Consider the following 20,499-nt stretch of genomic DNA (forward strand, 5'->3'; position numbering starts at 1 on the left):
TGGCAGTCTCTATAGGATTCATGATCATTCTGAGAGGAGGCAGTTGGTGTAACCCCAAGCCTATTGACGAACCGTGTTAAGGATTTTACATGACCATAATGGGAATTTAGGGGTTGAAAAGACTTATGGTCTGACAGGTGATCAGTTTTTCTGGCCTCGAATGAGGGAAGTGGTTGCCTATTATTGCAGACGATGTGTTCCCTGTTTGCAAAGAAAGTTTTTTCATCCGGTTTTCAAGATTACTTCGGATTTTTCACCCGAATTCTCCGATTTTTTAAACCTCAGGGTTTAATAAATTCCGAAAAATCTGTGATTTTTAAAAGTCCGATTATATAAAAAAAAAAAGTCACAAATTTTTCGTGATTTTTGCATTCAGAGTTTAGTAGATAACACCCATAATATACCTGTCAACTAAAAGCTGACTCCTGCATGAAGAGAGGATGAAGTAATACCAATTGCTAAGGGAGAGAGTGAAGATTATTTCAGAATAAATATACTTGAGACAATGACAGGAATATTACATTTTTATTTTTGCTATAGTTCACCTATAAGTCACCTTGGTAGACATTTTTCTGGATATGACTGTTCTACTTAGTTGCCAGAAGCAATCTAAATATCTTATAACTAGTTTTTCTAGTTGTTTTTCTTATTCTGCCTGTTTATGTTTTCTTGCAGTCAAACATCTTTGGTTCTACGCCCTTTAATAGGGAGTTTCCATCTTCTGCTGAAGAACATAAGGTGGCACTGCATTTAAAAATAGTGTTGCAATCAAATCCTGTACTTATAACTAGGAATACCGATGTCGTGTAGCACTAAGGATATTGGTGAGTCTGGCACTTTGATTCCTATTTTAATATTTATCACACTGCAATGCAGTGTACCTACAGTATATGCTTGCTGTATGCAAATTAATAAATGCAATTTTAAAGAACAAGTATTCCTAAATGCTTTTTATACACAGTTGATATGGTTGTTTTTAAATGACTATTGGTAACCACCTAAAGTGTAACAGACATTAACCATGGTAGGAGGGAAGTTTAGCAAAATGCAAAAGAAGGGACGACTGATCTGCAATGACATGTCTGTATATCCATATTCTAAACATTTTCAAAATTGCTAATTTAAGGCTGTATATTTCTCCATCACCATGGCCCACTGCAATCTGTTCTTCCCCTTGTGTATAGAAGTGTGTATTCTCTTTCATTTTCTTGCAATGAGATATCTTGTTTCTAAATAATTTAAGGGGTTATTTACTAAACTCTGAATTTATCTGGTTGGGCTCTTTGGGGCAAAACTCAAATTTCTAGAGATGTATTAATGCCCAATACTGCATAAAGCCTGAATCCAAAAATCCGCCATCTCAGGACTAGTGATGGGCGAATTTATTCGCCAGGCGCGAATTTGCGGCGAATTTGCGCGATTCGCGGCAGGCGAATAAATTCGCGAAACGCCCGTGAAAATTCGTCGAAAAAATTCGCCGGCGTCAAAAAATTTTTTTTCGAAAAAACGGACGCCGGCGTAAAAAACGGTCGCCGGCGTCAAAAACGGCCGCCGGCGTCAAAAACGAGACGCCGGCGCCGTTTCACGAATTTTTCGCCGTTTCGCGAATTTCGCGCGAAATTCGGGAATTTTTCCGCGAAGCGAAACCGCGCAAATTCGCCCATCACTACTCAGGACTGCTGAGGTTGTATATAAGTCAGTGGCAGAGGTCCTTATCCTACATTGAAGTTTCTGTGGCCTGCTCTGGAATTAGTCCGCAAATCAGACCATTTTGAGCATTTCGGGCAAAAATCCAAAAAATTCAGGCTTTTCAGGAAAAATCCCAAAACATCAATCAATTCGGGAAAAAACCCCAGAAAAAAATCGTACAATTCAGGGTTTCGTTCCATTTTATCAAGTTTTGACCCAAACTGATTAAATCGAGTTTTTTTTTTAATAATAAATAAGGTGAAATCAGGTATTGGAGTTTTTTTTTAAGCAAGAGATAAAAACCAAGTTTATAGTCAGATTCTTTGTCTGTAACTATATAACATTTACTCTCCTTATAAGAGATTTGACCCAAAGAAGGAAATAATGGGGCAGTCAGGAGGCATGAGGGAGGGGGGCAACAGGAGGAACTTTGATATTTCTAGTACATTCCAGCTGTCTATGTGGTATTTTCTCAAATTATATCAGTGAACTCTAATGGGGAGTAACACCCTCTACTGCAGGACAAAAGAAGCCAAACTTCATTTCAAACCAATCCTGCAGTGAATTCATGTGAGAAATTGATGCCACGTAGCAGTAAGGCTATTGGTAAGTCTTGCACTCTGATTCCAATGTTATCAAATACACAGCAACTGTAATGCTTTGATGTAATATTATAGCAAATATGCTAGCTGTAAATAAATTAATAAAGGCAATTTTAAAGAGCAAGTATTCCTAGATGTCTTTTAGACTTAGCTGCCATGGCTGGTTTTAAATGACTAAAGGTAACTTAATAAAAGGTAGAAGACACTTACCAAGATAGGAGGGAGTTTTAGGAAGAGGCAAGTGAAGAAAAGGGAAGGGAGGGCTGATCTTGGAGACATATACATTTCTTGTTCAGATGTTATGAAGAAGACCTTATCTGTATAACCATAAACATTTTTCCATCTCCACGACCCACCACAATTTGTTCTTAAAGGAAACCTGTCACTTTTTTGTTGACAGTAGGACTGTTATTAAATAGTTAACAAAACTTACATATTTCCGTCTTTTTCTAAATAAATGTAATTAAGGCAGGGTTTTAAAATTGTGCACGAGACTCCAAAGTCCCGACTTTCTGAAAGTCGGGCGCAAAGCCTCATGGGAAAAACTGTAGCTGGCTGAAATCTCGTGAGATTTTTGCTGCTCGTTGGTACTGTGCGATGCGTGCTAACCAGCTATACAAATAAAGTTTTGCTTGTTGCGGCGGGGCACGGGGTATGATGGGTACCCTCCACTGCAGGGATTCCGTGTGGCGTAGCTATGACGCCTGTTAGTTACCCGGAAAGGAATCCTAAAGAAAGGCATGTGTTAGGGGACAGCGCTTGTTTTATTGCCACGCACCGGATGGCAAATGTTTATGGGTAAGTAGGGAGCTTAGTCTTTCTGTCCGGCCAGTGTCACTCAAGGCTCCATGCTGCTCCGGGGGGGGGGGGGGAGAGGTCAGGTGCCGTTAAACAAGTGTGGAAGTATGGCTCCATCCCCCTTCTACACTGCAGTGCTGCCAAACCTGTGCTGTTCATCACGGAGGGAAATGCCTGTTGAATGCTGTGCGTGTGTGCTGGAACTGTGCGTGCACTGTGAGTAGGGATGTCGCGGACTGTTCGCCGGCGAACTTGTTCGCGCGAACATCGACCGTTCGCGTCCGCCGAATGTTCGCGAACGTAACGCAACGTTCGCCAATTTGGGTTCGCCTTAGCTGGCGCTTTTTTTTGCCATTTCTCCCCCAGACCAGCAGATACATGGCAGCCAATCAGGAAGCTCTCCCTCCTGGACCACCCCCACACCCCCTGGACCACTCCCCTTCCATATATAAACTGAAGCCCTGCAGCGTTTTTTCATTCTGCCTGTGTGTGTTTGCAAGAGCTAGTGTAGGGAGAGAGCTGTTAGTGATTTCAGGGACAGTTGATAGTAACTTTGCTGGCTAGTAATCTACTTGATACTGCTCTGTATTGTAGGGACAGAAGTCTGCAGGGATTTGAGGGACATTTTAGGTTAGGTAGCTTTGCTGGCTAGTAATCTACCTTCTACTGCAGTGCTCTGTATGTAGCTGCTGTGGGCAGCTGTCTGTCCTGCTGCTGATCTCTCATCTGCATCTGTTCTTCAAACCACTGCCACTTAGCTGTGTGAGTTTTTTCACATTCTGTCTAAATATCAATAATAATACCGTCTCCAGAAACACCACCTGAGTGACGTAGTGTGATTTCTGCCCTTTACAGCACAAAACGCAGCGCTGTGTCAACAATGGATTTTTTAGAAACATATTTGCCCTTGATCCCCCTCTGGCATGCCACTGTCCAGGTCGTTGCACCCTTTAAACAACTTTAAAATCATTTTTCTGGCCAGAAATGTCTTTTCTAGCTTTTAAAATTCGCCTTCCCATTGAAGTCTATGGGGTTCGCAACGTTCGCGAACCGTTCGCATTTTTGTCCGGATGTTCGCGAACATGTTTGCGAACATTTTTTCCGACGTTCGCTACATCCCTAACTGTGAGTAACTGCTTGGCTTGGAGGAGGGGTGGATTTAGGGAGGCTGCAGCCGGCAAACTCTACTGTGTCAGTTACAGATCGAGTGTGTGAGTTGTGTGTGTGTGTCTGTCTGTGTGTATCTGTCTGTCTGTCTGTTTGTCTGTCTGTCTGTATGTGTGTCACTGTGTGTCTTTATGTGTGTGTCTATATGTGTCACTGTGTGTCTGTATGTGTGTGTCTGTCTGTATATGTGTCACTGTGTCTGTCTGTATGTGTCACTGTGTCTGTCTGTATATGTGTCACTGTGTCTGTCTGTATATGTGTCACTGTGTCTGTCTGTATATGTGTCACTGTGTCTGTCTGTATATGTGTCACTGTGTCTGTCTGTATATGTGTCACTGTGTCTGTCTGTATATGTGTCACTGTGTCTGTCTGTATATGTGTCACTGTGTCTGTCTGTATATGTGTCACTGTGTCTGTCTGTATATGTGTCACTGTGTCTGTCTGTATATGTGTCACTGTGTCTGTCTGTATATGTGTCACTGTGTCTGTCTGTATATGTGTCACTGTGTCTGTCTGTATATGTGTCACAGTGTCTGTCTGTATGTGTCACTGTGTCTGTCTGTATATGTGTCACTGTGTCTGTCTGTATATGTGTCACTGTGTGTGTCTGTATATGTGTCACTGTGTCTGTCTGTATATGTGTCACTGTGTCTGTCTGTATGTGTGTGTCTGTCTGTATATGTGTCACTGTGTCTGTCTGTATATGTGTCACTGTGTCTGTCTGTATGTGTCACTGTGTCTGTCTGTATATGTGTCACTGTGTCTGTCTGTATATGTGTCACTGTGTCTGTCTGTATATGTGTCACTGTGTCTGTCTGTATATGTGTCACTGTGTCTGTCTGTATATGTGTCACTGTGTCTGTCTGTATATGTGTCACTGTGTCTGTCCTGTATATGTGTCACTGTGTCTGTCTGTATATGTGTCACTGTGTCTGTCTGTATATGTGTCACTGTGTCTGTCTGTATATGTGTCACTGTGTCTGTCTGTATATGTGTCACTGTGTCTGTCCTGTATATGTGTCACTGTGTCTGTCTGTATATGTGTCACTGTGTCTGTCTGTATATGTGTCACTGTGTCTGTCTGTATATGTGTCACTGTGTCTGTCTGTATATGTGTCACATGTGTCTGTCTGTATATGTGTCACTGTGTCTGTCTGTATATGTGTCACTGTGTCTGTCCTGTATATGGTTGTCCTGTTGTCTGTCTGTATATGTGTCACTGTGTCTGTCTGTATATGTGTCACGTGTGTCTGTCTGTATATGTGTCACTGTGTCTGTCTGTATATGTGTCACTGTTGGTTCTGTCTGTATATGTGTCACTGTGTCTGTCTGTATATGTGTCACTGTGTCTGTCTGTATATGTGTCACTGTGTCTGTCTGTATATGTGTCACAGTGTGTCTGTCTGTATATGTGTCACAGTGTGTCTGTCTGTATATGTGTCACTGTGTCTGTCTGTATATGTGTCACTGTGTCTGTCTGTATATGTGTCACAGTGTGTCTGTCTGTATATGTGTCACAGTGTGTCTGTCTGTATATGTGTCACTGTGTCTGTCTGTATATGTGTCACTGTGTCTGTCTGTATATGTGTCACAGTGTGTCTGTCTGTATATGTGTCACTGTGTCTGTCTGTATATGTGTCACAGTGTGTCTGTCTGTATATGTGTCACTGTGTCTGTCTGTATATGTGTCACTGTGTCTGTCTGTATATGTGTCACTGTGACTGTCTGTATATGTGTCACTGTGTCTGTCTGTATATGTGTCACTGTGTCTGTCTGTATATGTGTCACTGTGTCTGTCTGTATATGTGTCACTGTGTCTGTCTGTATATGTGTCACAGTGTGTCTGTCTGTATATGTGTCACTGTGTCTGTCTGTATATGTGTCACTGTGTCTGTCTGTATATGTGTCACTGTGTCTGTCTGTATATGTGTCACTGTGTCTGTCTGTATATGTGTCACAGTGTGTCTGTCTGTATATGTGTCACAGTGTGTCTGTCTGTATATGTGTCACTGTGTCTGTCTGTATATGTGTCACTGTGTCTGTCTGTATATGTGTCACAGTGTGTCTGTCTGTATATGTGTCACTGTGTCTGTCTGTATATGTGTCACAGTGTGTCTGTCTGTATATGTGTCACTGTGACTGTCTGTATGTGTGTGTCTGTCTGTATATGTGTCACTGTGACTGTCTGTATATGTGTCACAGTGTGTCTGTCTGTATATGTGTCACTGTGTCTGTCTGTATATGTGTCACTGTGTCTGTCTGTATATGTGTCACTGTGTCTGTCTGTATATGTGTCACTGTGTCTGTCTGTATATGTGTCACAGTGTGTCTGTCTGTATATGTGTCACAGTGTGTCTGTCTGTATATGTGTCACTGTGTCTGTCTGTATATGTGTCACTGTGTCTGTCTGTATATGTGTCACAGTGTGTCTGTCTGTATATGTGTCACTGTGTCTGTCTGTATATGTGTCACAGTGTGTCTGTCTGTATATGTGTCACTGTGACTGTCTGTATGTGTGTGTCTGTCTGTATATGTGTCACTGTGACTGTCTGTATATGTGTCACAGTGTGTCTGTCTGTATATGTGTCACTGTGTCTGTCTGTATATGTGTCACTGTGTCTGTCTGTATATGTGTCACTGTGTCTGTCTGTATATGTGTCACTGTGTGTCTGTCTGTATGTGTGTCACTGTGTGTGTCTCAGAAGAGGGGGGCGAGCCCTGGCACAGGACGCGCAGCCGGGCCCCCCACCCCCCTCCGTACACCCAGAACTGGCCGGGGAACATGCGGCGCGCGGACTGCCGGGGGGCCCTGAGGGGGTGCGGGCCCTGGCCCACTCGCACCCCCTGCTCCCCCGGTAGTTCCGCCCCTGGTGTGTCTGTATGTGTGGACTTTGGCTTAATTGTTACAGTTGAATGTGCCTTTAATTAGCTGGCCCAGCGGTTTCCCGCTGCTTTAGACTATCACTTTATTGTCACTACGGTGCGACTTGGTGCAAGGAATCGTGTACTAGACTCCGAGTAGGACCCTTCCATAATACCCCCTGTTAATTGCTGCAAGGCTAAAGTCATCCTTGGAAGCAAATGACAATACTCTCCCTGCCCTAGTTACTCTGCATCTCCTGCCTTTTGTTTATTATTCTGCCTTGCTATAGCATACCCCCCAGCAGCTTGTAAGTGTCATTAGTGCATTGCATTGATGAACATGGTAATTAGGGGGTGTGTCCACAAAATGGGCGTGGCCACAAAAAATTTGCCACGCAACGCGCGCCGCAACTTTTTGTCCCTCTTTTCATTTACAAAATGTTGGGAGGTATGTAGGACAGTGAGAGTGGATCTTAACGCAGGGGACTATGCAGTGTTTCAGTGGCCCCTGTCTGTACAATAAGCGTGCCACAGGTAGGTGCTTCAGGCCACAACTTTCATTTTGCTGCACTGTTGAACCTAAGACTTTGGCCTCTGTCAGTGTCATGCCCAAGGTGACCATGGCCTTTATTATGGCCTTTATTTGCATGTCAAGTGTTAATGGACAGGGTTTTTACAGGGAAGCCATAACAGCCTCTGAGGCATCAGTCATTCCTTCAGTGTAGCGTTTAATGGCCAGATAATAAGAATGGCCAGTACCTCAGTGTTAGGCCTCTCATATTAACAAGAGAGGTGATGACTCTAGGACTCAGACTTAAATTGTTTTAGCAATTATGAATAAACTGCTTACTTCCCCCCAGGCATCTAATGTAGAAATAAAAAACATACCAACCTCAGGTTATTTCAATCAGGTACCCTCTGTCAGGGACCATAAAAAAAATTGTGTAAAATCTAAGAAAATTGAAAATCATGGAAGTGCGTTATATATTGTGGGACCACAAAAAAATGGCGTGGAAAAGGAAAACTTAAAATCAGGACATGTAAAATTGAGCTTTCTCTGTATAATAAAATTAATTTGCCCTTTAAAGACTCTGACTGATTTTAAAATAGAATTATGCTTGAGAAGCCCTATTAACTGATGAGTTTTGAAAACAAAATGTCTGTGTAGCCTTTTTACTGTGGTGTAGGCAGGATCTGGGGGTGGGGCTTGGGGGGGGGCGGGATGGAGTGGGCAGGACCAGGGGGCCCAGAAAATTTTGATGTACGGGGCCCCGTGATTTCTGATGGCAGCCCTGCAGCCAAGCACTAATTTTACTCTACCTCCATGACAGGTTTCTAATATGACTGATAGCACCGCACTGTTCCTCCCGCATATCGCTTGATTTCGCTTCTGAAGTTGAATGGCTCCATTTTGATTTGCGCATAGCCTTCTCTGACCTCCTGAATAGGAGCTGCAAACTTTCCCTTTGCATCCCCCTCACTGTCTCTTCTGATGGATGGTGAAGGCTTTCCCTTGCATCCCCCTCCATGTGCCTTTCCGAAGAAGTTATGTCTAAAGTTGAGAGCTTTGGTTTTCTTTGCTAGAGATGTCGCGAACTGTTCGCCGGCGAACTTGTTCGCGCGAACATCGGGTGTTCGCGCTCGCCGGAAGTTCGCGAACGTCGCGCGACGTTCGCCATTTTGGGTTCGCCATTGTTGGCGCTTTTTTTTGCCCTCTCACCCCAGACCAGCAGGTACATGGCAGCCAATCAGGAAGCTCTCCCCTGGACCACTCCCCTTCCCTATAAAAACCGAAGCCCTGCAGCGTTTTTTCACTCTGCCTGTGTGTGCTGAAGAGATAGTGTAGGGAGAGAGCTGCTGCCTGTTAGTGATTTCAGGGACAGTTGAAAGTTTGCTGGCTAGTAGGGATGTAGCGAACGTCGGAAAAAAAGTTCGCGAACATATTCGCGAACTTGCGCAAAAACGCGAGCGGTTCGCGAACGGTTCGCGAACCCCATAGACTTCAATGGGAAGGCGAACTTTAACATCTAGAAAAGACATTTCTGGCCAGAAAAATGATTTTAAAGTTGTTTAAAGGGTGCAACGACCTGGACAGTGGCATGCCAGAGGGGGATCAAGGGCAAAAATGTATCTGAAAAATCTGCCTGTGTGTGCTTGGAAGAGATAGTGTAGGGGGAGAGCTGTTAGTGATTTCAGGGACAGATGATAGTAAGTTTGCTGGCTAGTAATCTGCTTGATACTGCTCTGTATTGGAGGGACAGAAGTCTGCAGGGATTTGAGGGACATTTTAGCTTAGGTAGCTTTGCTGGCTAGTAATCTACTGTTCTCTTTAAACAACTGCCATACGTTGACCTTGTAGGCATTGTTTGCCCAGTTTTTTTGGACGCAGCCACTGAAGCACAGTTGCCAGAAAAAATATGCCATATAAATGCTGAAAATAGTCATTTTTCGCCATACGTTGACCTTGTAGACATTGTTTGCCCAGTTTTTTTGGACGCAGCCACTGAAGCACAGTTGCCAGAAAAATTATGCCATATAAATGCTGAAAATATAAATTTTTTGGTTGCAGCCACTGAAGCACAGAGGCCAGAAAAATTATGCCATATAAATGCAGAAAATATGCATTTTTTTGGTCGCAGCCACTGAAGCACAGTTGACAGAAAAATTATGCCATATAAATGCTGAAAATATAAACTTTTTTGGTTGCAGCCACTGAAGCACAGAGGCCAGAAAAATTATGCCATATAAATGCAGAAAACATGCATTTTTTTGGTCGCAGCCACTGAAGCACAGTTGACAGAAAAATTATGCCATATAAATGCTGAAAATATAAATTTTTTTGGTTGCAGCCACTGAAGCACAGAGGCCAGAAAAATTATGCCATATAAATGCAGAAAATATGCATTTTTTTGGTCGCAGCCACTGAAGCACAGTTGCCAGAAAAAATATGCCATATAAATGCTGAAAATAGTCATTTTTTGCCATATACGTTGAGTCAACGTATGGCAAAAAATGACTATTTTCAGCATTTATATGGCATATTTTTTCTGGCCTCTGTGCTTCAGTGGCTGCGGCCAAAAAAACTGGGCAAACAATGCCTACAAGGTCAACGTCGTTGACCTTGTAGGCATTGTTTGCCCAGTTTTTTTGGCCGCAGCCACTGAAGCACAGAGGCCAGAAAAAATATGCCATATAAATGCTGAAAATAGTCATTTTTTTGGTCGCAGCCACTGAAGCACAGTTGCCAGAAAAATTATGCCATATAAATGCTGAAAATATAAATTTTTTTGGTTGCAGCCACTGAAGCACAGAGGCCAGAAAAATTATGCCATATAAATGCAGAAAATATGCATTTTTTTGGTTGCAGCCACTGAAGCACAGAGGCCAGAAAAATTATGCCATATAAATGCAGAAAATATGCATTTTTTTGGATGCAGCCACTGAAGCACAGTTGCCAGAAAAAATATGCCATATAAATGCTGAAAATAGTCATTTTTTGCCATACGTTGACCTTGTAGACATTGTTTGCCCAGTTTTTTTGGTTGCAGCCACTGAAGCACAGAGGCCAGAAAAAATTAAACCAGTAGGGTTTGCACCCTAGTTTGTAACGGTGGCGGAGGGAGGAGGAGGACGCTAAAGGACAGCTGTGTGTGGAGTCATGAGGCTTGAAGAGAAGGACAGCTGCATAGAAGTCAGAACAAGTCTTCCGGCGTGCAGTAACCCTCCGAGATCCACCCCTCATTCATTTTAATAAAGGTCAGGTAATCGACACTTTTGTGACCTAGGCGAGTTCTCTTCTCAGTTACAATCCCTCCTGCTGCACTGAAGGTCCTTTCTGAGAGCACACTTGAGGCTGGGCAAGACAAGAGGTTCATGGCAAATTGTGACAGCTCTGGCCACAGATCAAGCCTGCGCACCCAGTAGTCCAGGGGTTCATCGCTCCTCAGAGTGTCGATATCTGCAGTTAATGCCAGGTAGTCCGCTACCTGCCGGTCGAGGCGTTCTTTGAGGGTGGATCCAGAAGGGTTGTGGCGCTGCCTTGGACAGAAAAACATTTGCATGTCTGACGTTACAGACTGGCCAAAGGGCTTTGTCCTTGCAGGTGTGCTCGTGGCAGGATTACTGGCACCTCTGCCCCTGGAATGTTGATGAGTTCCTGAAGTGACATCACCCTTAAAAGCATTGTACAACATGTTTTGCAGGCTGGTTTGTAAATGCCGCATCTTTTCGGACTTGTGGTATGTTGGTAACATTTCTGACACTTTATGCTTGTACCGAGGGTCTAGTAGCGTTGCGACCCAGTACAGGTCCTTCTCCTTAAGCCTCTTGATACGGGGGTCCTTCAACAGGCATGACAGCATGAAAGACCCCATTCTCACAAGGTTGGATGCAGAGCTATCCATCTCCGCTTCCTCATTATCAAGGACTGCATCATCCACGGTCTCCTCCCCCAGCCACGTACAAGACCAGGGGTCCCCAAAAGGTCACCACTAGCCCCCTGGGAAGCCTGCTCCTGTTGGTCCTCCTCCTCCTCCTCCACAAAGCCACCTTCCTCCTCTGACTCCACTTCTGGCACCTCTCCCTGCGTTGCAGCAGGTGCCTGGGTTCGTTCTGGTGATTCCGACCAGAAATCGTGCGCTTCCAGCTCCTCGTCACGCTGGTCTACAGCCTCATCTGTCACTCGTCGCACGGCACGCTCCAGGAAGAAAGCGAAGGGTATTAGGTCGCTGATGGTGCCTTCGGTGCGACTGACCATATTTGTCACCTCTTCAAAAGGTCGCATGAGCCTGCAGGCATCGCGCATAAGCACCCAGTAACGGGGAAAAAAATCCCCAGCTGTGCAGATCCAGTCCTACCACCCAGTTCAAAAAGGTACTCGTTGACGGCCCTTTGTTGTTGCAGCAGACGTTCCAACATAAGGAGCGTTGAATTCCAGCGAGTCTGGCTGTCAGAAATCAAACGCCTGACTGGCATGTTGTAGCGCTGCTGAATGTCAGCAAGGCGTGCCATGGCTGTGTAGGAACGTCTGAAATGGGCCGACACCTTTCTGGACTGGGTGAGAACGTCCTGGAATCCTGGGTACTTGGAGACAAAACGTTGGACTATTAAATTTAACACATGTGCCATGCAGGGCACATGTGTTAAATTGCCTAGTCTCAACGCTGCCAACAGATTGCTTCCATTGTCACACACCACTTTTCCGATCTGCAGTTGGTGTGGGGTCAGCCACCGATCGGCCTGTGACTGCAGAGATGACAGGAGTACAGATCCGGTATGGTTTTTGCTTTCCAGGCACGTCATCCCCAAGACAGCGTGACAACGGCGTACCTGGCACGTCGAATAGCCTAGGGGGAGCTGGGGGTGCACAGGTGTGGAGGAGGAGAAGGAGGACCCAGCAGCAGAGTAAGAAGAAGAAGAAGACGAGGTAGAGAGCGATGGAGGAGTAGAGGTGGTGGCAGAACCGCGTGCAATCCGTGGCGGTGACACCAACTCCACTGTTGTTGTTGAGCTACCCATTCCCTGCTTCCCAGCCATTACCAAGTTCACCCAGTGGGCAGTGTAGGTGACATACCTGCCCTGACCATGCTTGGAGGACCATGCGTCAGTAGTCATATGGACCTTTGGCCCAACACTAAGTGACAGAGATGCGGTAACTTGGCTCTGCACATGTTGGTACAGGTGTGGTATTCCCTTTTTAGAAAAAAAATTGCGGCTGGGTACCTTCCACTGCGGTGTCCCAATTGCTACAAATTTGCGGAAGGCCTCAGAGTCCACCAGCTGGTATGGTAAAAGCTGGCGGGCTAAGAGTGCAGACAAGCCAGCTGTCAGACGCCGGGCAAGGGGGTGACAGTCAGACATTGGCTTCTTACGCTCAAACATGGCCTTCACAGAAACTTGGCTGGTGGCAGATGACTGGGAATGGGAACAGGTGGTCAAGGTGGAAGGCGGAGTGGAGGGTGGTTCAGACGGGTCAAGGAGAGCAGAGGTAGAGCAGTAAGATGCTGGACCAGAAGGAGTGTGGCTTTTAGTTTGCCTGTTGCCTTTGAGGTGTTGCTCCCAAAGTGCTTTGTGCTTGCCGCTCATGTGCCTTCGCATAGAAGTTGTACCTATGTGGCTGTTGGGCTTACCAAGGCTCAGTTTCTGACTGCACTCATTGCAAATTACAATGCTTTTGTCAGAGGCACACACATTAAAAAATCCCACACTGCTGACTTTTTGGAAGTGTGCGATCTGGCGGTAACAGTAGAAGTTGGCGGAGTTGGCGGTATTGGCGGCAATGGCGGGTGCGTTGGCCGGCTGAACACAGGTGCCGATACATGTTGTTGCCCTGCTGATCCCTGCGGGCTGTCCTCCCTGCTTCTTCTAAGTCTTATTCTCCTACTGCCTCTCTGACTCTCCGTCTCTCCATCTGAACTACCCTCCTCTTGCTCTCTTCTACTAGGCACCCACAAAACATCAATCTCCTCATCATCATTCTCCTCAGATGCATCAATTTCTTCTGACACATCACAGAAGGAAGCAGCAGCGGGGACCTCCTCCTCATCACTCATTATGTCCATCTCTATCGTGTTCTCTGCCAGAATTAAATCTGGTGTAAGGTCCTCATCTCCTTCATCTTCTTCTGGCAATAATGGTTGCGCATTACTCAGTTCAAGAAACTCATTGGAAAATAACTCCTCTGACCCCAGTGAAGAAGGGGCACCGGTGGTGGAGGAAGTGTTACGTGGGGTGGCCATAGCAGTGGAGGATGAGGAGGATGTTGTGGTAAAGTTAGAAACGGTAGAGGATGGGGTGTGCTGTGTAAGCCAGTCAACTACCTCTTCAGCATTTTGGGAGTTCAGGGTCATTGGCTTTTTAAAACTGGGCAATTTGCTAGGGCCACAGGATTGCATAGCAGCACGGCCCCTAGCACGGCCTCTGCGTGGCGGCCTGCCTTTGCCTGGCATTATTTTTAAAAAACAACAACAACAACAAAAACTCAGTTGGTTTTTCTGGAAACGATAATACACACAGCTAGATGGCGGGTTGAAGAAAACACTGTGCAAATAATGCCTACAATAGTCACTACTAACGTGATACGGACGAAAATACTCTAAAAACAGCGCATTGCATACGAATAGGGGTAAAACTGAAATATGAAAGTGATGCTGCATTGTAAAAAAAAGTAACTCAAGTGTTTTTCTAGAGACGATAATATTATAATATTTAGACAAAATGTGAACAAGTCACACAGCTCGATGGCGGGTTGAAGAAAACATGTGCAAATAATGCCTACAAGGTCAACGTATACACTACTACAGCGGTGGATACGGATTACGTAAAATATATGAATGCTGCTTGAAAAAAAGTAACTCAAGTGGTTTTTCTAGAGACGATAATATTATCAATATTTAGACAAAATGTGAACAAGTCACACAGCTCGATGGCGGGTTGAAGAAAACATGTGCAAATAATGCCTACAAGGTCAACGTATACACTACTACAGCGGTGGATACGGATTACGTAAAATATATGAATGCTGCTTGAAAAAAGTAACTCAAGTGTTTTTTCTGGAGACGGTAATATTATCGGATATTTAGACAGAATGTGAACAAGCGTCACACAGCTCGATGGCGGGTTGAAGAAAACACTGTGCAAATAATGCCTACAAGGCCAACGTATACACTACTACAGCGGTGGATACGGATTACGTAAAATATATGAATGCTGCTTGAAAAAAGTGACTCCGGTGTTTTTTCTGGAGACGGTAATATTATGGATATTTAGACAGAATGGAACAAGGTCACACAGCTCGATGGCGGGTTGAAGAAAACAGTGTGCAAATAATGCCTACAAGGCCAACGTATACACTACTACAGCGGTGGATACGGATTACGTAAAATATATGAATGCTGCTTGAAAAAAGTGACTCCGGTGTTTTTTCTGGAGACGGTAATATTATGGATATTTAGACAGAATGGGAACAAGGTCACACAGCTCGATGGCGGGTTGAAGAAAACAGTGTGCAAATAATGCCTACAAGGCCAACGTATACACTACTACAGCGGTGGATACGGATTACGTAAAATATATGAATGCTGCTTGAAAAAAGTGACTCCGGTGTTTTTTCTGGAGACGGTAATATTATGGATATTTAGACAGAATGGGAACAAGGTCACACAGCTCGATGGCGGGTTGAAGAAAACAGTGTGCAAATAATGCCTACAAGGCCAACGTATACACTACTACAGCGGTGGATACGGATTACGTAAAATATATGAATGCTGCTTGAAAAAGTACTCCGGGTTTTTCTGGAGACGTAATATTATGATATTAGACAGAATGTGAACAAGGTCACACAGCTCGATGGCGGGTTGAAGAAACAGTGTGCAAATAATGCCTACAAGGCAACGTATACACTACTACAGCGGTGGATACGGATTACGTAAATATATATGCTGCTTGAAAAAAGTGACTCCGGTGTTTTTCTGAGACGTAATATTATGGATATTTAGACAGAATGTGAACAAGGTCACACAGCTCGATGGCGGGTTGAAGAAAACAGTGTGCAAATAATGCCTACAGGGCAAATAATGCCTAAAAGGTCAACTTATACACTACTACAGCGGTAGTAAAATAAAAAAAAGTAAAATAAAAAAAAAATGAATATTAAAAAAAAAAATTAAAGTTGGTGCTGCTGAACTACTAGGAGCAGCAGATTAGCACACCAGTCCCACTCCCCAACACTGCTAGACTAATAGCACTGGGCTCTTATAGTAGTAGTAGTAGTAGTAGTAGTAAAACAACAAAAAAATAAATAAAAGCAGTCCTTACAAGGACTACTGTTATTGCAGCAGTCAGCAGATGAGATCAGAAGCAGGACAGCTGCCCACTGCAGCTACATACAGAGCACTGCAGTAGAAGGTAGATTACTAGCCAGCAAAGCTACCTAAGCTTAAATGTCCCTCAAACCCCTGCAGACTTCTGTCCCTCCAATAACAGAGCAGTATCAAAACGATTACTAGCCAGCAAACTTTCAACTGTCCCTGAAATCACTAACAGGCAGCAGCTCTCTCCCTACACTATCTCTTCAGCACACACAGGCAGAGTGAAAAAACGCTGCAGGGCTTCGGTTTTTATAGGGAAGGGGAGTGGTCCAGGGGAGAGCTTCCTGATTGGCTGCCATGTACCTGCTGGTCTGGGGTGAGAGGGCAAAAAAAAGCGCCAACAATGGCGAACCCAAAATGGCGAACGTCGCGCGACGTTCGCGAACTTCCGGCGAGCGCGAACACCCGATGTTCGCGCGAACAAGTTCGCCGGCGAACAGTTCGCGACATCTCTACTGGCTAGTAATCGTTTTGATACTGCTCTGTTATTGGAGGGACAGAAGTCTGCAGGGGTTTGAGGGACATTTTAGCTTAGGTAGCTTTGCTGGCTAGTAATCTACCTTCTACTGCAGTGCTCTGTATGTAGCTGCAGTGGGCAGCTGTCCTGCTTCTGATCTCATCTGCTGACTGCTGCAATAACAGTAGTCCTTGTAAGGACTGCTTTTATTTATTTTTTGTTGTTTTACTACTACTACTACTACTACTACTATAAGAGCCCAGTGCTATTAGTCTAGCAGTGTTGGGGAGTGGGACTGGTGTGCTAATCTGCTGCTCCTAGTAGTTCAGCAGCACCAACTTTAATTTTTTTTTTTTAATATTCATTTTTTTTTATTTTACTTTTTTTATTTTACTACCGCTGTAGTAGTGTATAAGTTGACCTTTTAGGCATTATTTGCCCTGTAGGCATTATTTGCACACTGTTTTCTTCAACCCGCCATCGAGCTGTGTGACCTTGTTCCCATTCTGTCTAAATATCCATAATATTACCGTCTCCAGAAAAAACACCGGAGTCACTTTTTTCAAGCAGCATTCATATATTTTACGTAATCCGTATCCACCGCTGTAGTAGTGTATACGTTGGCCTTGTAGGCATTATTTGCACACTGTTTTCTTCAACCCGCCATCGAGCTGTGTGACCTTGTTCCCATTCTGTCTAAATATCCATAATATTACCGTCTCCAGAAAAAACACCGGAGTCACTTTTTTCAAGCAGCCATAATATATTTTACGTAATCCGTATCCACCGCTGTAGTAGTGTATACGTTGGCCTTGTAGGCATTATTTGCACACTGTTTTCTTCAACCCGCCATCGAGCTGTGTGACCTTGTTCCCATTCTGTCTAAATATCCATAATATTACCGTCTCCAGAAAAAACACCGGAGTCACTTTTTTCAAGCAGCCATAATATATTTTACGTAATCCGTATCCACCGCTGTAGTAGTGTATACGTTGGCCTTGTAGGCATTATTTGCACACTGTTTTCTTCAACCCGCCATCGAGCTGTGTGACCTTGTTCCCATTCTGTCTAAATATCCATAATATTACCGTCTCCAGAAAAAACACCGGAGTCACTTTTTTCAAGCAGCATTCATATATTTTACGTAATCCGTATCCACCGCTGTAGTAGTGTATACGTTGGCCTTGTAGGCATTATTTGCACACTGTTTTCTTCAACCCGCCATCGAGCTGTGTGAGCTTGTTCACATTTTGTCTAAATATTGATAATATTATCGTCTCTAGAAAAACCACTTGAGTTACTTTTTTTCAAGCAGCATTCATATATTTTACGTAATCCGTATCCACCGCTGTAGTAGTGTATACGTTGACCTTGTAGGCATTGTTTGCCCAGTTTTTTTGGCCACAGCCACTGAAGCACAGAGGCCAGAAAAAATATGCCATATAAATGCTGAAAATAGTCATTTTTTGCCATACGTTGACTCAACGTATATGGCAAAAAATGACTATTTTCAGCATTTATGTGGCATATTTTTTCTGGCAACTGTGCTTCAGTGGCTGCAACCAAAAAAACTGGGCAAACAATGTCTACAAGGTCAACGTATGGCGAAAAATTACTATTTTCAGCATTTATATGGCATATTTTTTCTGGCAACTGTGCTTCAGTGGCTGCGTCCAAAAAAACTGGGCAAACAATGTCTACAAGGTCAACGTATGGCGAAAAATGACTATTTTCAGCATTTATATGGCATATTTTTTCTGGCAACTGTGCTTCAGTGGCTGCGTCCAAAAAAACTGGGCAAACAATGCCTACAAGGTCAACGTATGGAAGTTGTTTAAAGAGAACAGTAGATTACTAGCCAGCAAAGCTACCTAAGCTAAAATGTCCCTCAAATCCCTGCAGACTTCTGTCCCTCCAATACAGAGCAGTATCAAGCAGATTACTAGCCAGCAAACTTACTATCATCTGTCCCTGAAATCACTAACAGCTCTCCCCCTACACTATCTCTTCCAAGCACACACAGGCAGATTTTTCAGATACATTTTTGCCCTTGATCCCCCTCTGGCATGCCACTGTCCAGGTCGTTGCACCCTTTAAACAACTTTAAAATCATTTTTCTGGCCAGAAATGTCTTTTCTAGATGTTAAAGTTCGCCTTCCCATTGAAGTCTATGGGGTTCGCGAACCGTTCGCGAACCGCTCGCATTTTTGCGCAAGTTCGCGAATATGTTCGCGAACTTTTTTTCCGACGTTCGCTACATCCCTATTCTTTGCGCATAACCCTTTATGAACCTTGCGAACAGGAGCTGAAAGCTCTCCCTTCACATCCCCTTCACTGTCCCTTCCAAATGGAGTGTTACAGAGTAGAAGTTGAAGGCTCAGTTCCCCTCTACATATTACAGTAAGTAATGTGGAATGCGGTGGGTGAGCGAGCAGGGAGAAATGAGGAAATTCTGTAAAGATATGGACTTTGAACATGGCATTGCAGAACAGAAGGATAAAAGGACATTGAGGGGTACTGGAAAGCAGTGTTTTGGGTAGTAGCATATAAATAATTTGCATTGCTGCACTTCCCCTCTGCATTTTTGACTTTTTTAACCCCCAGCAGCACAAAAATCTACCTCGGAGCAGCACATAGCTGTAACACTGCTGAGGGAACACCTATCGTGCTAAAACACGAAAAATTACAATGCAATATAATGGCTAGATTGATTAATACATACAGAAACACCAGTAGGGAAAAACTTTATTCACCATCTGAATTTTTTTTTTAAAAAGTACCAACCAGGAGTTAAGCAAATACTATAACTTTCAAAGCACTGAACATCTTCAATAAATATATGTTGGAAAGTTGCTTAGAATGATGTTTTCTTTTATTAGGGACATTTTTATTTTGGGGTTGACTTTAAGCTAAAGGCAAATTTGCACTTGGGCAGTAACCCATAGCAACCAATCAGTGACTGGCTTTTTACAGGCAGCTGCAAGTTGAACAATGAAATCAAATTGGTTATTGCACAGTTGCAGATTTGCCCAGTGTTTATAAATGAGCCCCAAGGTCTACACATTCTTAGTAGGTTTTAACGTTTTGGTTTGAGATATTTAGTAGTAGCCCACACAATGTGCTAATACAGAAGATGTTTCAAACAATCCTAATAGAATATCAAGTCCTGGTGTAACATGAGTGGTGCATATCATGTCTATCACAGATACTCTACGACTTTAGCATGCATGAGATTTGGCAGTTTGGCTCAGCCCACACACAGAAAACAAAGGGGTCCTGTTTCAAGATGGCAGCACCTATGAAACACTTTTTGCATGTAGGATATTTTCTAATCCGTTTCAAATATAGACAAAAACAGTTGACTAAAGGGTTTAACTAAGGAGGGAAAGATATATATTACTCATGTCTCAAGGTGACAGGTCCTCTTTAAGGGTATGCTCTTCCATTTTCTTACAATGAGACATCTTGTTTCCAAACATTAAAAAATGCAGAATCTATGTTTATTTTCATGATATGGGTTGGCTTGCTGAGCAGTAGTGATCGCCAAGGATTGGGTGTAAGTTCTAATGTTGGGATTTTGTTAATTAGTTTAAAGATGTCTTCCCTTCATTATTCAAGTGTGGGACAAGTCTACCTCAGGTGTTGGTCATCTGCAGAGTTGTCCTCTGGGACATAAAGCAGAAGACTGAACTCATTTGTTGAATTTTGTTGGGGTAAGATACCATCATGATACACTTTTTGAAGCATTCTTTTGTATTTGAGTGTTGATAGAGGACACCAAGGCATAAGAAGAGTAACTTTGTGTGTGCAGTGCAGTGAGGAGTGCTCTGACTTGTACATGGGACAAGCTAAACAACCCTTATAGAAAACATACGGTTTAGAAAAAGGACACATGTTTGCCAAGTTCACATTCTGGAGAGGGAGGAGGATTGGTTTAAAAGAGGGGTCAAAGAAGCCATATATGTGAAAAAGGGAAAACCAAAAGCAGCTGGACTTGCTGAGTAATGACTGAAAACGTTTCACTACTCACCCGAGCAGCTTCTTCAGTTCAACTGAC

The 20,499-nt window shown here is 43.7% G+C and overlaps 1 protein-coding gene across 2 annotated transcripts in view; it reads left to right on the plus strand.

Annotated features, from left to right (window-relative positions):
* Positions 1–739: 739 nt before the first annotated feature.
* Positions 740–20,499, plus strand: part of LOC108696932 (sushi, nidogen and EGF-like domain-containing protein 1) — a 48,893-nt gene continuing 29,133 nt past the window's right edge. Inside the window, exons 1-2 of one of the 2 annotated variants that reach the window (XM_018226636.2) lie at positions 740–824; positions 2,211–2,295. The gene's annotated coding sequence lies outside the window, so the exon portion shown is untranslated. The remainder of the gene's footprint in view (positions 825–2,210; positions 2,296–20,499) is intronic. The other variant, XM_041569748.1, reaches the window with a different exon arrangement.

This window comes from Xenopus laevis, chromosome 7L (genome assembly GCF_017654675.1).
Source record: "Xenopus laevis strain J_2021 chromosome 7L, Xenopus_laevis_v10.1, whole genome shotgun sequence".
Taxonomy (NCBI): Eukaryota; Metazoa; Chordata; class Amphibia; order Anura; family Pipidae; genus Xenopus; species Xenopus laevis.